The sequence below is a fragment of the Mauremys reevesii genome, linkage group 26 (genome assembly GCF_016161935.1).
Source record: "Mauremys reevesii isolate NIE-2019 linkage group 26, ASM1616193v1, whole genome shotgun sequence".
Classification (NCBI taxonomy): domain Eukaryota; kingdom Metazoa; phylum Chordata; order Testudines; family Geoemydidae; genus Mauremys; species Mauremys reevesii.
This window is the reverse complement of record NC_052648.1, coordinates 11,127,693-11,143,265: the sequence shown is the minus strand read 5'-3', so window position 1 is coordinate 11,143,265 and position 15,573 is coordinate 11,127,693. Positions and strand designations below refer to the sequence as shown.

General features: G+C 54.0%; 1 long non-coding RNA gene across 1 annotated transcript; it reads right to left on the bottom strand.

Moving 5' to 3' along the window:
- Positions 1-5,419: 5,419 nt before the first annotated feature.
- LOC120391858 lies at positions 5,420-15,075 on the bottom strand. The gene is made up of 3 exons (XR_005591507.1): positions 14,938-15,075; positions 7,045-7,239; positions 5,420-6,291 (listed from the first exon to the last, which is right to left on the bottom strand). It is a non-coding gene; the product is annotated as an uncharacterized LOC120391858 (long non-coding RNA).
- Between the last annotated feature and the right edge of the window lie 498 nt (positions 15,076-15,573).

The window sequence follows — 15,573 nt, the reverse complement described above, 5'->3', positions numbered from 1 at the left end:
GCTTCACCTATCCAGAAGCCCTGTGTTATACAGTACAGTGGAACCGTGCAGGGGTAAACATGAGGGTACCGGTGCCTGTTAGTGAGGGTGTTTGGTGCTATGAACAGGCTTCTGCTCCCAGGAGTCGATGGCCCTTTCTGATGTTGGTGGGTGAAACAAAGTTTGGTCTCATCTTACTCCCTAGTGGCCGTTTAGCCACAGTATGAGGGGCAGTGTAGTCTAGCCCTGGACCAAAACTCAGGAGACCTGGGTTCTAGCCCCATCTCTGCTACTGAGCTGCTCTTTGACCATGGGCAAGTCACTTCACTTCTCCCTTCACTCTCCCACCCAAATCTGTATCATATGGATCCAGGGCAGAGGACTGTCTCTCTTTCTGTATACACTGCTCAGCCAATGGATGCTACTGTAGGGTCACTTGCATGTTTAAAATAGTGTAAATGGTGAATCCATGACTTGAGGACTTCAGTAACTCGGTCAGAGGTCTATTTCAGGAGTGGGTGAGGTTCTGTGACCTGCGATGTGCAGGAGGTCAGACTAGATGATCACGATGGTCCCTTCTGACCTTCAAGTCGATAAGCAGGACCGAGGCAAAGCTACGCTGGGAGCCCAGCACTGGAATACCAACTGAGGCTGCAGATCAAAGCGGACCTGCACGGGCTGATTTCTGTGCTGCGAGGCCTTGGTTTTGGGAAGGGGGATGGATGGACTTAAATTTGGACTGTCAAGATAAATGTTCTTTCCTAGGTAGGTGAAATTGCTGGCTGGCGGGCAGCTGAGCGTGTCTCGGAGGCATCACAGCGTAGGTGTGTGTGTCTGTAGGACGGCAGTAGAATCACTGGTTCTGGGCCACTCATCTGGGGCTCTGGAATAACTCGCCAGGAGACCAGATGGGCTACAGTGAATGAAGGTATTTCCAGGTATCTGTCCCATGATTTCTGCTTACAGATGACAGCTTGGCTAATATCAGAATTGGCGCTCTGCTCTCCTTAGCCTTTCTTCCACTGAAACTGCTTGTGCCTCTCCGGAGACCTCCTGGGCTCCCCAAATGGATCCGATTGCAGGGGATGGGGGGAGGCTCTAGCCGATACCGACAGTGCCTCCATTTATGGTTAGCAAGGCCTCACGTAAATGAGCTCTCAGCAGCCTTGGTTTTTAAACACAGCCTGGGCTCCTTGTGGAAGGGAAAACATCCTCACTGGAGCTGGCTTTGTGAGTTATTTCTCCTCCTCTGTTTCATCCTTGGTCTTCTTGCCCCAGGGCTTGAGAGGTCGGGTTTCTTTAGAGCTCAGCTCAGCTGGGCTGGTTAAAAGCTTAAATCATGGAGCCGAGCAGCTGGAGATAGAGCCCAGCCCAACCCAACCCCCCCAGGCGCAAACATTTTGCAACTTTGGCTCTGGGTCTAAATGTTTGTGATAGCAATGCAGAAGGGGGCGCACTAGGTACCCACTTCTCCAGACGCTGCCTCCTCTCCCCTCTGGCCAGCAGGTGGCAGCAGTGCGCCAGGGAAACCACAGGCCTCTCAATTTCTCGCCCAGCTATGGGAAGGCAGCCAGCTCTCTGCCCACTCTGGGTGCATCATGCTGGCGCTGCAAACTGGAGCATGTCCCCGTGCTCGAAAGCGGATTCTGGGGAAAGTTCACGGAGCAGAGCTCTGTAGGCAGCCTGGCTCCGTAGCTGGGTTTGCTTTCAAGGGTTTGCACCGCTTTGGGTTGCAGAAGTGCCCAGGCGGGGATGGCGTGGGGGGTTGTTCTTGCTTTGAGGAGGGCGGTGCCAGACGTTGGGAGTTGGTGGCATCTCTTGGGGTTGTCCCTTTGCTGTTTGTCATTGTTGACAAATGCAAAGTAATGCACGTTGGAAAACATAATCCCAACGATGCATATAACATGATGGGGTCTAAATTAGCTGTTACCACTCACGAAAGAGATCTTGGAGTCACTGTGGAGAGTTCTCTGAAAACATCCGCTCCATGTGCAGCGGCCATCAGAAAAGCGAACAGAATGCTGGGAATCATTAAGAAAGGGATAGATAATCAGACAGAAAAGATCATATCACCTCTATATAAATCCAGGTACACCCACATCTTGAATACTGCGTGCAGATCTGGTCACCCCGTCTCAAAAAAGATATATTGGAATTGGAAAAGGTTCAGAAAAGGGCAACAAAAAATATTAGGGGTATGGAACGGCTGCTTATGAGGAGAGATTAATAAAACTGGGACTTTTCAACTTGGAAAAGAGATGACTTAAGGCGGGGATATGATGGAAGTCTATTAAATCATGACTGGTGTGGAGAAAGTACATAAGGAAGTGTTATTTACTCCTCATAACACAAGAACTAGTGGTCACCAAATGAAATTAATAGGCAGCAGGTTTGAAACAAACAAAAGGAAGTATTTCTTCACACAACACACAGTCAATCAGTGGAACTCTTTGCCAGAGGATGTTGTGAAGTCCAAGACTATAACAGGGTTCAAAAAAGAACTAGATAAGTTCCTGGAGGATAGGTCTGTCAATGGCTATTAGCCAGGCTGGGCAGGGATGGTGTCCCTAGCCTCTGTTTGCCAGAAGCTGGGAATGGGCCACAGGGGATGAATCACTTGATTACTTGTTCTGTTCATTCCCTCTGGGGCACCTGGCATTGGCCACTGTCAGAAGACAGGACACTGGGCTAGATGGACCTTTGGTCTGACCCAGTGTGGCCGTTCTTACGGTGCAGACGCTGGCTCATGCTCCATGAGGGTGAATTTCAGCCGGAGCCACAGGCTGTGAAAGGCACAATAAAATCCGTTCCCTTGTTCTTTCCCCCAGCTCTGGTAGCTATGCCCAGTCCTTGCTCCAAACACAGACCAGCAAAGGGAGGATTATTGCCCTGATTCTCCAGACAGGAACCGATAAACAGATCCCCCTGCCCACTGAATTTAGGGGATGTTTTTCCATTGATTTCCCAGGGCCCCTGGATCAGGCCCAGAGAGATTAAGTGACTTGCCAAAGTCACACAGGGAGTCTGTGGCACTGAAGCAAGATCTCTTGCACCCAGCCCGGTGCCTTAACCACCAGAGTGAACACACGCTTGTCCCACTATGGACAACAAGCCTTTACAGGTCCCTGGAGAATGCACCTCTAGCTAGCCTGGCCCCTAGGAAAGATAAGGAAGGCCCGGTATTGGCTAATGTGTATGTGCCTCCCAGCCCTCTACAGGAAGGGATTGGAATTGCTCAGTCACTTGTCATAGGCCCCATACTGCTGGCAAGATATTTCCCTTTAGCTCTTATTGGCGGGGAGTACGTCCTTGGAAAGGAGGATCAGACTTCTACCCTATGCTCTGGTTCAAAAGGGAGTTAATTCGGGGAAGTCCTGGGGTCTGTGCTATGCTGGACATCACACTAGATCGTCACTCCTGGCCTTCCAATCTGTGCATGCTCAGTGCTGTGACGTTCTGGGTGGTCCTGACAGTGACAACCATGAAATCCTAGGTGGCCTCAGATTCGTTACAAGGAGCAAGTGAGGAGAGATTTCCAGAGGCAGGGAGCTGTAAGGACGCGAGAGAGGCTATTGGAGGGGCTGGGAATGGGAGAATGAAATAGGAGCTGTGGAGAAGTAACAGGCACAAGGTTCCCACCTTCCCCGTCCTAAGAAGTGTAGCAAGAGAGAGAAGGACCCTCACCCCACCCACCAGACACTGTAGCCTAAGGGAGGGTGCTCAAAGCTCTAGGCTGCAGTGTAGACACTTTGTGCAGTGACAGAAGGGATAGACAGCGTAGTGGTTGTGTCTGATCAGACGCTGAATCCAGCTCAGTCCACTGGGGTGCTGATAATACTCTTAAAGGATTTTGCTAGAAGCTGAGATTCCCTCCAGGACACTCTGTCCTAAATGCCCAATGAGCCCAAACCTCTTGACAGGAGAGAAACCCATGTCCCCAGCCCTCCAGCAAACAGTCCTCTGCATTTAGAATCCCAACCTGCAGAAAAGTCCACTCCAGCAAGCCAGGGCCCAGGTGGCAGAAACAGAATGGTCCCACAAGGCCCTGGCAGTCTTGGAAACTTGCCCGTTATTTGACGTTTTTCTTCAAGCCCCACCTGCTGGAGTCAGGTGATTGGGTGAGACTCTCCGCTTTTGTTTAAAATTTTTTTTTTACATTTCTAGGTCCCCCCGGTTGGCAGAGAAAATTTTGAAACTGGCTCAGAAACCAGTAGGCAAATTAACAAGAACCCCACATTCACTATTTAAAAAAAAATCACGATGTTTAAAAGCAAGCTCAGGATTTTGGGGGCCTGACTCAGGATTTTGGAACACTCGGGGATCAAAGCTGCAGTGCTGTAGTACCTAGAGCACTGGAGTACGAGTTAAGAGAGCCGGGTCCTGATTCTGACCTGTTGTGTAGCCTTTTGCAGGTCACGCCCCCATGCCTCAGTTTCCCCTCACACCCTTTGTATATTTACACTGTAAAATCTTTGGGGGCAGGGACTGTCTCTAGGTATATGTATGTGTAGCACCCAGCCCAGTGGGGTTGATTGGGGGCTGCAGTACAAATAATAGAATTAATTAGCAGGACTTCCCTTGGGGAAGCTCCATCTACTGTGAGAAGGCTCATCTCCTTGGGAGCTCCCATCTCAGACAACTGACCCGCTATAGGCACAGGATTCCCAGAGGCTGCCATAGACACAGCCACGCCCATGCCCAAAGGGGCCTCAGGCTGAAAGGAGGAGATAGACATTTCCAACAGGGGGAGAGTGTCGAACTCGGGCAGTGCAGAGGATTGTGGGCCATTCATGCAAATCAGCACGGGATGCCCAGGGGCTGGGCGGTTAGTACGTGTCTCCCCCGGCAGGGGCGGCTCCAGGCACCAGCGCAGGAATCAGGTGCTTGGGGCGGCCAATGGAAAGGGGCGGCTTGTCCGGGTCTTTGGCGGCGGGTCCCTCAGTCCCTCTCGGAGGGAAGGACCGGCCGCCGAATTGCCGCCGAAGAATGAAGCGGCGCGGTAGAGCTGCCGCCGAAGTGCCGCCGATCACGGCTTTATTTATTCATTAATTTATTTCTTCGCCGCTTGGGGCAGCAAAAAAGCAGGAGCCGGCCCTGTCCCCACGGTGCTTTGAGTGGTATCATTTTTGGACCTGAAGCCGGCGGGCGTTCCCAGGGGGCACACCTTTATTTACTCCTTTCTTCGCTCCACCTTGCACCTGGGGCAGGGTGTGGCTGTGAACAGGGTGCAGTGGGACAGAGAAATATTTCCAGAGCCCCCGTCTTCACTTACTGCCCCCGAGCGCAAAACACCAGCCAAGAAGAGACAGCTAAGCCACTGCTTTCTCCAGCCATTGGCAATCCACCTCTGTGAGCATCCCCCCCCCACCCCCGGTCCCTGCGTCGGGTTATCTAATGACTATCACAGCACAGCTAAATGTCATTCTACTTAAGGGAGCGAGGCGGCCTAGACGAGCGAGACGGGGGCAGGGGAAGCGAAAGCAAAACAATATTGATCCTTCGCCAATTATCCCAGTTATCAAAGCAGCGCAATTAAAGGGAGAGGACGGAATTTTCCGATATGGTGCCTGGATGTTCTAGGCCAGCAGTGACGGGTTTATTTCACCTCTCCCCTTGCACATACCGCTTCCAGTTGCAGCTCAGCTGGGGCTAATTAGCTTGTTTTTTTCTGCAGCTTCTATCTCCCCCAGTGCCTCGTTCCCCCCACCCCAATGCAATAGACGCAATCAGGGACATCCAGCAGAGCGCAGTGATGGCCCATTGCTTGAGCCAAGGCAGCACGGCTGTGCTTGAGCAAAGGGTTAAAGACGTGCCGAGGCCTCGGGGAGTTTGAGGCATTTCTCTTCTTCTCAAGGTTCATTCAGACACATGGGCCTCCCTCTCCGGGGGGGCACTTCTCAGGCTGAAGCAGGCTTCTGTATTATTTCCCGCAAGTGGGGGGATTCAGAATTGCTCCACTGTGTCAGAGGTCCCATACTGCCCCGTCCCTGCGCTCCAGACAATTGACACCTACAGCGAGGATGAGACAGCCTTGGGCTTCTGCCACCTGAGCTGCGGGAGGATGCGCCGGGTGGCTAGCAGTACTAGGTCCCTTATCTCTCTGCTGTCTGGCCACCAGGGGGCAGCATGGCTCAAAGCTAGGATATTGCGTTATTCCTCTCCACTCCTTCCGAGACAGGCAACGTTTGCCTCATGTCGCCGAGGTTCCACAAGTGTTTTCCTTCAGCACAAGTGAGACGCGTCCTTCCGCTGCGGATGGGCAGCTGAGTGACAGCCGTGAAGTCCCGGGCAGTCTAGGTATCTTTGCCCCCACTGTGTATGGTAGATGGGAAAACCATGGATGTGTGTGAGCCTCCCTCATCACTAGCTCACTCCTCCCTCTCCAGGCTGCCAACAGCCCTGGGCTCCAGGCTCAGCTGGTGGCTGGGTACAGGATGGGGGCATGGAGCTGTCTGGCTGATTGTATAATTACAGCGTTGCCGCGGGGCTAGTTAGCGTGGAGAGATGCAGGATGGTACTTGGGACCCAAGGTAAGTGACGCTTAGAGGGAGGCCCAGGGGGGCTGATAGCTAGGTTAGTGCCCGTGCTGGGTGCTCCTGGTGCACCCCTGGGAGCAGCACGGGAAGGCAGTTTCAGAAAGAATTTACCCATCACGAATGTTCTGCCTTCAGTTGGTCCTCCCTTTATGCTGGGAAGGGGTGGGGGGTGTCCCCAGCTGGGAGCTTCCCTTTTGCCTGCAGCATCTGCAAGTTGGCAGTGAACTGCAGTGCTACCAGTGGGCAGTGAGGTGCAGCAGGCCTCCTTTGTAAAGAGCCTTACAGACGTGCCTGGGCAGTGGGCATCATTATCCCTGGTTTACAGATGTGGAAAATGAGGCACAGAGTGGGGGAGTGATTCGCTGAAGCAAACCCAGGAGTCCTGGCTCCCAGTCCACTGGCCAGACCACTGACTCCCCCCATGGATGGGAGCAGGCCCCGTTTAAAAAGCTGTTTGTAATCCCAGCCAGGCCAGCCAAGCAGGGTAGGTGTGTTCTTGGTCCCAGGTTTCAACTGAGGCAGGGCTCACCTTGCTGGCTGCTGCCTGGATTCCAGCTGGCCTGTTTCTGAAACCCCGGTCATCTCACTTGCCTTTTTGCTGTCCCCTCCGGGGCAATCAACCCCACGCTGCTGGGGGCTTTGTCTGATGGCTTCTGGGCTCAGACTTGAAGCCCATTTCCTGATGCTGCCCTGGCCATGGGTCGCATCCAGCTGTCATAGGGCACTTGGGTTTTTAAAAAATGAACACAGAATATTCATCTAATTAATAAACAATTCAATAGGCTGTGTGATCCATTTCTAAGACACCTATTGCTAGAGATGTCTACCTATCTATCATCCCCATATACACCCATCCATCCCCATTCAGCCACCTATACATCATCTATCTATCTATCCATCCCCATACACCCCTCTATCTATCTATCCCCAATCCACCCCCTCTATCTATCCCCAATCCACCCCCTCTATCTATCTACCTACCTACCTACCCCATCCCATACACATCTATCTGTCTGTCTCTCTGTCTCCATAATACTGAAGAGCCTCTATGCATGTGGTGGGGTGACGCCTGCTGGGAGGGAAAGAAGGCAGCAGCTGTCATAGAATCATAGAATCTCAGGGTTGGAAGGGACCTCAGGAGGTATCTAGTCCAACCCCCTGCTCAAAGCAGGACCAATCCCCAGCTAAATCATCCCAGCCAGGGCTTTGTCAAGCCTGATCTTAAAAACCTCTAAGGAAGGAGATTCCACCACCTCCCTAGGGAACCCATTCCAGTGCTTCACCACCCTCCTAGTGAAATAGTGTTTCCTAATATCCAACCTAGACCTCCCACATTGCAACTTGAGGCCATTGCTTCTTGTTCTGTCATGCCATCACCAACAGCTTATCCACCATTTGATTCAGACATCGTTAGCCACCAGCTCTGCTGGGTTATCTGTAACTCAGGCCTCCCTGGGGGTAGTAGAATCTGAACAATTATTTAGTTTGATCATTACATAATAGGATGGGTTTATAACGGGTCCTTGGAGTCTGGAGATTGGGGCTTATTCTGTTGCCTTGGGAAAGTCCTGTCCCACTCTGTCCCTCAGATTCCCCATCTATCAAAGCCAGCTAGCAATGTTTACCCACTGCCCAGGGCATCACTCAACCACAAGGTTTGCAGCTGAACTAAAGGAGGCAACCCACCTCCCCCAGCCTAGGTCTGAGCGCGCTGCCAGCCTGGGAGCGAGGGGCCAATGCAATTATTAGGTGTCTGGCCACAGCACCGAGGTCCCTACAGAGATCAGGTCCCCATGGTGCTAGGACACAGAGCGAGAGACCCCAAGGAGCCACTCCAGAGAGCGTACAGACTAACCAGAGCAGGCAGGCAAAGGGTGTGTGTGTGGCGGGGAGGGGAAACAGAGGCAGGGAGTGTTTTTTCCCAGGGCCACCCAGCACCTCAGTGGTGGACCCAGGAACAGACCCCAGGTTACCTGGCTCCCTGGCTGGCGCTGCCACTCCCCACTCCCCACCAGCAGCACGGACCACTCCCGCTATTCTAGGCTCTCAGCCTGCCCTCCTCACCACAATCTCCGCACGCCCTGCAGTCGTGCGTTAAGCAGCATGTCCAGCATCCCTCTCCCGTGGTTCGCCCTCTCTTCACTGCCGGGGGGAGAACAGTGTGTGTGTGGGGGCGGGGCGGGTTTGTTGTGGCAGGGTTTGGGGTTTTTTCATCGAAGTGTCCATGGTGCTGGGTGCGTTAGAGAAGGCCGGTCAGAGCTGTGCCTCTGGCATTGGCAGCGGGGAGGTGGGGACGTTTGGAACGGTTCATTCCCCGGTCTGGGACCGGCCTCCAAGAAAGCTCTGTCCCCTGCACAGAGGAGCTTTATCTGGATGGATGAGAGTGTCACCGGGCCAGAGAAACACAGCGGCCAGCCGACCATCGTCCCATCCTGCAGCTTTAGGCTCTTTCAGATTCCCTGGGTCCCGGTCACTGAATGCCTGGAAGAGAAGGACCAAGACCTTTAACTGGACTTGCTAGGCTATGGGCAGCCAGTGCAGAGAGCAGAAGATGGGAGTGATGAGCTCACGGGAGCGTGTGTTGCTGAGGGGACATGCTGCAGAGTTCTGTACTAGCTGGAGTTCCCTAAGGCCCAAAGGGTCCATGCCTGGATATGTTGTACCGCTGTCGTCAGGATGGGATGGATGGAGTCTCCTGGCCAACTGGAGGTGAGAGAAGGTTACTTATGGATGCTGCTATGGCAGAGCTTAGCATCAGCGAGGACTCCTTCAAAACTACGGACTGAGTTGACCAACTGGGGGCATGAACCTTCGGCCAGAAGAGACAGCCCTGGAGGTGCAGCTCCTCCAAGTGCCCACCAGCATCCCCAGTCCTGCTCAATGTAACGCCGTTCTCGACTCGCCGCTGGGGCTGCATCTGGGGAGTAGCTCCGCCCAGTCTGACACCCCCTTCTGTCTCTCGTTCATGTTGCGACCCCTCTCGCGCTCCAGGAGTTGCGGTGCTTCCTCTTTGGGAATCAGGATGCTCCCTCCAGCCAGGTCACTAGCATTTTCCCCTTCCAGGGCATCAGAGTCTCACTGGCCCGGATGACCAGGTATCGTTCCTGGCAGCCCTCCAACTCAAAGCTATGCCATGTCTCCAGTGACTGGTTGGGGAACCGGGGCTCGCCTGCTACTCCGGGTTCCAGCCCAGGCACCCTCGAACCAGCGGCCAAGGTCTGCACCGTCCCAAATCTTGCTGCTCTTTCCCTGGGCCTTCTCCTTCTCCTCCACCTCTATCAGGCTTCTCCTCCACCAGCCTTCCGGGCAAACCCTTCCTTCGGGGCCCGGATCCCAGGGCTTCTGCTCTCCCCCTGGCGTACCCCCTTTCCCTCTCTAAGCCCAGAGAGCGGCTGCAGGGTTCTGCCCTACCATCTCCTTCTGCCCTCACTGTCTGGCTTATATCACCCGCGCCTGCCCCTGCCCAGCTGAGCTCCATCCTCACTCAGTGCTGGCCTGGCGAGCCCACCTCTCCCTCAGGTGTGGCCCATCAGGTTACTTAACCCACATTCACCCTTTCTGGGCTAGTGTGCGGTGAGCACAATCCCGCTCGGGTTCAGCTTCAGCTCGCCGTCCTTCCCCCAGCAGCTGATCTCGCTGAAGCACTGGGCCGGCGTGGTGGTATGTGGTGAAGGACAGGTGGAGCTGGGAGCTTGGAAGCTCCACCAAGAGCCTGGTGGAGCCTGGGAGCTCACAGAGCCACAGATCTGTGGTTCAGGGAGCAGAGGAACTCTGCACACCCGCCTGGCAGAACAAAGAGCTCTGCTTCAGGGAGTGTAGACGGCCACTGGTGAAGCTCGTGGCTAGCTGAGTGAACTAGCTGGTCACAGACCTTCATCAACGCAACATCCCTCTCCCAGCCACTTCCACCAGCTTCTCACCTCTTCCCCTCCATGTGGAGATCAGACTGTCCCATCCCACCGTCTCACTACTGTCAAGAGACCACAACACTTTCACATTCCACCCTACACATACAGTCCACCAGCACCCATAGATCTTCACAGCGGTGGGCATTCAAGCCCCCTTTTTACAGAGGCGGGGAACTGAGGCACAAGAAGGCAAAGTGTCCCACCTGTGGTGACGTGGCAAGTCAGAGCCAGAGCCAGGAAAAGCAGCTAGGAGTCATGATTCCCCCAGCTGTAACCACCAGATAACACCGCCTCCCAGAGCGAGGGCCTTGTCCACATGGGAAAGTGTTACCGGTTATGGAAGTGATACAGGTATTGTTAGATTGGTGAGTTATACCAGTAACGTCCCACCCCAACCCCCCACGCCCATATAGACACTCTTATTCTGATCTGAGTTTAATTTAAAACGATTTCCAAGCAACGTAAGATAAACCGAAAAAGCCCACTCTTGTTCCAGACTAAGAATGACCATATGGGGGCGATACAGCAGTAAAAGTATATCCGTTTAAATTCACGCCTTAGGTTACACTGGAAAAAACTTCTGTGGAGACAAAGCCTAGGAGGAGAATGTGGGAGTCCCAACTCCCACTCTAACCACTGGACAATACTGCCCCCCCCCAGGGATCAGCCCGGAACCCAGGAGTCCCAACTCCCAGCTCCTCTCCTCTAACCACTGGACAACACTGCCTCCATTTACTCTGGTGGCCTACTCCAGGACTTGAACTTCCCGTCTTCAATGGCTAACACATTAACCCAGAGCCTTCCTGTCATACCTGCCTCTGTGACACACATCTCTAAGAAAAATAGAGTCGAGAAGGGGGCTAAAAATCCTCTCCTTGAAACGCCAAGAGACTCAGCGGGAAAGATCCCCCTCGCAATAACAGCCTCCTTTCCTGCGGGCTCACATAAAGGACCCCTGCGGGCGCCGGCCCAGTTGTTGATGAGCCCCACAACGCAGAGGCAGGCGCGGGACCCGGGAACCCTTTCAGATGCTATTCTTTGGTTGCAAACTGCTTAATTTCCGGCCCAACCGATATTTGTGTTTGTTGTTGTTGTTTTGATGGAAGGCTGGCACTTTTTTTTGGCCTGTTACAGTCCCCGGGCTATTCATCCGTTGCCACAGCAACCGAGCTCCATCAATGGCCATCCAAGATTGCGGCTGATTAGAGACAACATGTACAAGGTGGAAGACGCTGGGCACCTTGAAAACCTCATCTTCCCAAATGACTCAAATTAGCCTCATTATTTCTCCCCGGCCAGTTCGCTTCCCGCTCTGCAGAAGACACAGAAACGGCACCTGTGTGTGTGTGTGGGGAAGGGGGAGGACAATGTGTCTTTTTGCCAGTCATGGGTGACCTGGCAAACTTCGGAGCCTGGAAGAAGTCCCCCCACCACTGGTCAAAGCTCAGCCCTTCAAAGGTATTTGATTTCAATAGGAGCGAGGCTGGCGCCCGCCTAGATACTTTTGAGGAGTCGGGCATGAGTAAATATCCCCACGCTGCTAAGAATGACGCACCTTCCTGCCAGGATGTGGGGTGAGCATCTCCCCATTGTGCTTTGAACGGGGAGTCGGCAGGAAGATCAGATTCCGCAGCGAGCGGTAATAGGGCCTGGGAGGCAGGAGACCTCGGTTCTGGTCCTGCCCTGCTTACGGTGTGATCTTAGGCAGCTGGCGTTCTCTCTCGCCCTTTGATTGTTAAAGCCAGGGGTGGGAAAACTATGGCCCACGGGACCGTCCTGCCCGGCCCCAAGCTCCTGGCCTGGGAGACTACCCCTGTCCCCTCCCCAGCAGCCTCAGCTCGCTCCGCCACTGGCACAATGCTCTGGGCGGCAGGGTTGTGAGCTCCTGGGGCAGTGCGGCTGCAGAGCCCGGCCTGACCCGGTGTCTGTGCTGCGCAGTAGCGGTGGCAGCGGCGACGGCGTGGCTGGCTCCAGCCGGGCGGTGCAGCTGTAGCGCCACCAGCCACCGGTGCTCCAGGCAGCACGGTAAGGAGGCAGGGAGCGGGGGTGGGGGGTTTGGATAGAGGGCAGGGGAGTTCGGGGTGGTGGGCAGGGGTGTGGATGGTTGTTGAGGGAGAAACAGGGGGTTGAATGGGGGCAGGGGTCGCAGGGGGCAGTTAGGAAGGAGCGGCGGGTTGGATGGGATGGCAGGGGCCGTCAGAGAATGGGAGGGTTGGATGGGATGGCAGGGGCCGTCAGAGAATGGGAGGGTTGGATGGGGTGGCAGGGGGCAATCAGGGGCAGGGAGAAGGGGTGGCTGGATGGGGCAGGGGTTCCGGGGGGGCTGTCAGGAATGAGAGGAGGGGTTGGATGGGGCGCCAGGGTTCCAGGGGCAGTTAGGAGACAGGGAGCGGGGGTGTGTGGATGGGGCAGGGGTCCCGGGGGGGCAGATAGGAGGTGGGGGCCGGGCCATGACCCACTCCCCTAATCAGCCCTCCATACAATTTACGAAACCCGATGCTGCCCTCAGGCCAAAAAGTTTGCTCGCCCCTGGTTTAAGTCCTTCCCGGGCGCAGAGAAACCACCTCTCCCAGTGTGCAGCTGTCATGGCCGCCCCCTTGGCTGACATCCGAACCCGACACCTCCAGAGCTAAGAGGATTTACTAGCAAGGTCTGTGATAGGCTTGGGCACAGAGAGGGAGACACAACATGCACTGACCAGGGGGTTACACAGCTAGCACACATAACACAACGCCTTGGTGAGGACTGCACATGCCGTGTGTGTGATGGCAGCCATTTTATCCAGCTCCAGAAATCAAACCGGCAACCCCCAGGGATGGAAGTTTAGGTTGCTGCAGCTTGAACTAAAGAGCCAGCGTGTCGAGCCGTGGCTGACTGAAATCCTCTGTGGATGGGGTGTGGCAGGGGGACACATCCTGGCCAGTGGTGAGCCCAGTGGCTGTCACCAGGTTAGCAGCATGGATCCTAACGGGATTCCCCAGCATTCAACTACCTATTTTAAAAAGTTTTTCACCCAGGCGGGCTTGCAACCCTCTGCAAGAAACGCAGAGCATCTTTCTGGGCACCAAAGCACTTTATGGTTTCATTAATGATTTGGATAATGGAGTGGAGAGTACGCCTATACAATCTGTGGCTGACACCAAGCTAGCACTTTGAAGGACAGGATTAGAATTCAAAGTGATCTTGATAAACTGGAGAATTGGTCCAAAATCAACAAGTTGAAATTCAATACAGACAAGTGCAATGTAGGAAGGAGAAATCTAATGCCCAAATACAAACTGGGGAATAACTGGCTAGGCAGTAGCTCTGCTGAAAAGGATCTGGGGGTTATAGTGGGTCACAACTTGAATACGAGCCAACAATGTGATGCCGTTGTGAAAACAGTTAATATCATCCTGTGGCGCGGTAACAGGCATGTTGTATGTACGACATGGGAGGTAATTACTCAGCTCGGCAGTGGCGAGGCCTCAGCTGGAGTCCTGTGTCCAATTCTGGGTGACGCACTTTAGAATCATAGAATCTCAGGGTGGGAAGGGACCTCAGGAGGTATCTAGTCCCACCCCCTGCTCAAAGCAGGACCAATCCCCAACTAAATCATTTAAGAAGGAGGTGGACAAACTGGAGACAGTCCAGAGGAGAGCAACAAAAATGATATAAGGTTTGGAAAACCTGACCTCTGCGGAAAAGTTTAAAAAACCTTGGACTCATCTAGTCTTGAGAAAAGAAGACGGAGGGGGACCTGACAGTCTTCAAGTATGCTAAGGGCTGTTATAAAGAGGACAGTGATCAATTGTTCTCCATGTCCACTGAAGGCAGGGCAAGAAGTGATGGGCTTCATGTGCAGCAAAGGAGATTTAGGTTAGATGTTAGGAAAAACTCTCTCCGGGTGGTTAAGCTCTGGAACAGGCTTCCCAGGGAGGGGTGGAATCCCCATTGTTGGAGGTTTTTAAGAACAGGTGGGACAAACTCTTGTCAGGCCTGGTCTAGGGTTACTTGGTCCTGTCTCAGCATGGGGGGCTGGATGCGAGAACCTCCCGAGGTCCCTTCCAGCCCCACATGTCTATGATAAACGAGGTCCGTCGTGTTCAAATCTAGGTGACTGACATTAGGCACCAAACCCCTAGGGAGGCTCTGAAATCAAAGTGGCCTGACAAGTTGCCCAGATCATGGGGCCAATAGCCAACTCCTTATCCTGATGACCAAAGAGCAAGGCCCCATAAGACACAGTGTGCGGGCAAAAGGAACCCCCAGTCCCCACTCCAGCCAGGGGGACAGAAGCCCCGCTCTGTCCTCCAGCGAAGGGCTCTGTACTCCATTGGCTGGGGGTAGGAGATGGCCAGTGCCACCTCTGGGGCACAGGGCCAACCATCCCCAGGCGGTGAAGGGGAGTCGGCCCTCGGCCACCCCACATCAGCAAAGGGGGCTACACTGGGGTAGCCAAAGGCAGGGTTGTTCCGAGCAGGAGCATTAAGATACTTCCCTCCCTCCGCCGGCTAAGTTCATAAACATCTGACCTGGGACCACATGATTCAGGGCTTTTATCCCCCGACGTTGGACGTCTCAGATGTCTCTCCTCCGAGAATCCTGGGCTGCTTTTCTGATACTAAGGGGGGGCCTCGGAGGAAGTGGGAACAGGTACCTGTTCGGGAACCTGAAACAGTGAGTGATCTGGGTTGAAATGTTCAAAGCTGGCTGGGAATCCAACCACATAACTTCCCCTGGACCTGGCTGGGGACTTCTCAACCCAGCCGGTCAGCAGAACAGCTAGGAATGCAACCCAGAAATCTTGACTTCCACCCTCTCTGCTCGAACCATGAGACTACATGCTTTCCCAGAGCCAGGGACAGAACCCAGGAGTCCTGACTGCCAGGCTTCCTGCTCTAACCACTAGACACCACTCCCCTGCCAGAACCAGTAGCTAGGAGTCCTCCCTTCCAATCCCATGTTTTATAAAGTCGCTCTCCTGTTTAACTTGCTCGCTGGCTAAGCGAACACCGCTGTTTTTCTAGCTCTCGGCTCTTTCTGTGCCTAGCCTGGGTGTGTTGTCACATTAAAACGGGTTGGCAACCTTTCAGAAGTGCTGTGCCGAGTCTTCATTTATTCACTCTGATTTAAGGTTTCGCGTGCCAGTCATACATTTGAACGTTTTT